This window comes from Chrysochloris asiatica, unplaced genomic scaffold (assembly GCF_000296735.1).
Source record: "Chrysochloris asiatica unplaced genomic scaffold, ChrAsi1.0 scaffold00090, whole genome shotgun sequence".
Classification (NCBI taxonomy): Eukaryota; Metazoa; Chordata; class Mammalia; order Afrosoricida; family Chrysochloridae; genus Chrysochloris; species Chrysochloris asiatica.
In genome coordinates this window covers 448,905-450,653 of record NW_006408608.1, presented here as the reverse complement: position 1 = coordinate 450,653, position 1,749 = coordinate 448,905, and the positions used below count along the sequence as shown (strand labels likewise).

Genomic DNA, 1,749 nt, shown 5'->3' with positions numbered 1-1,749 from the left:
GTTTCATCACTCCACGTCATCATCTCTGTCTCCATCTCAGGCATCTCTGTTTCTCTGGGTAGGGTCCCGCTCTTGGCTCTTCTCTGTTGATGGTCCCAGAGGCCTCCGCTCCTATCCTGGAGAATCAATCACTCCCCCTGCCTTGTTACAAAACTTCTACCTTTGCATTTCCAACCCTCATAATCCGCAGGACCATTATTTTTAAGAATAAGATTAAACAAGAGTTATATTCCCCTATGATATTCTATACAAGAGTATAATACTCTCAAATAGTACAACATTTAAAAAGGAACACATATACACAGATATGTTAAAGCAGCCTGTTTTAACTCAGGCTAACCCATTTTAGGAATCCTGGTGTAATACTATAGGATAAGCACTGGACTGCTAACCACAAGGTCAGATGTTCAAATGCACTAGCTATTCCTTGGAAGTACTACATAGGGTCCCTATGAGTCAGAACCAATTTAGTGGCACTTAACAATAACAACCCATCTTCAAGTTACTGAGAAATATCGCAGGCTGTTAATGAGTCTTCCTCCAATCCTGGTGCCACGTTTCTCTTCATATAACCAGCTTCTTGGATTATTTACTCGGCATACAGGTTATATACATACGGTGAAAGAATACAACCTTGTCACACACCTTTTTAAGTTTTAAAATATTCAGTGTTCCCATGTTCTGTTCAAACAACTGCTTCTTCGTTCAGGTACAGATTCCTCATGAGCACAATTAAGTGTTCCAGAATACTCATAACTATACAATGTTGTCCATAGCTTGTCAAGATCCACACAATCGAAAGCCTTCACATAGTCAATAAAGCATAGGTAAACAACTTTCTGATATTCTCTGCTTTCAACCAAGATCCATTGGACATCAGCAATGATATTCCTCATTCCACGGCCTCTTCTGAATTCGGTTTGAACCTCTGGAAGCTGTCTGTCAATGTATGATTGTATTACCTTTAGCAAAACTTTACTCACATGAGATAGCAAAGATATTGTCTGATGATTTCCGCATTCCATTGGGTCACCTCTCTTTGGAATGGGCACAAATATGGATCTCTTCCAATCAGTTGGCCAGATTGTTGTCTTCCAAATTTCTTGGCAGAGATGAGTGAGTGCCTCCTGTGCCGCCTCACTTTCTTGAAAGATTTCAATTTTTATTCCATCAATTGCTGGTGCCTTGTCCTTTGCCAATTCCTTCAATGCACCTTGGATTTCCTCGTTCAGTATCATTGGCTCTTGATCATATGCTACCTCTTGAAGTGGCTAAACATCAAGCATTTCCTTTTGATACAGTGACTCAGTGTCACTTGATGCTTTCTGCATCATTCAATAATTTGCCCAGTGAATCTTTAAATAATGAAAAGTCGAGTCTTGAATTTTTTCTTCAGTTCCCCCAGCTTGAGAAATGCTGAGCATGGTCTTCCTTTTGGGTTTTCTGATTCCAGATCTTTGCACATTTTGTTGTAATATTTGGCTTTATCTTCTCGAGCTGATCTTGGAAATTTTCTGTTCAGCTCTTGTACCGCCTCGTTTCTTTCATTTGCTTTAGCATCTCTACGCTGAAGAGCAAGTTTCAGTGTCTCTTCTGACATCCATTTTGACCTTTTCATTCTTTGTCTTCTCAATGACTTTTTGCTTTCTTCATCTATGATGTTCTTGATGTCATCCCACAACTCTTCTGGTCTTTGGTCTTTAGTGTTTAATGTATCAAATCTGTTCTTCAGATGATCTCTAAATTCAG

The 1,749-nt window shown here is 39.5% G+C and overlaps 1 protein-coding gene across 3 annotated transcripts in view; it reads right to left on the bottom strand.

Annotated features, from left to right (window-relative positions):
• Window positions 1-1,749, bottom strand: part of CAPZB (capping protein (actin filament) muscle Z-line, beta) — a 182,873-nt gene that overhangs the window by 77,444 nt on the left and 103,680 nt on the right. The window lies entirely within an intron of this gene.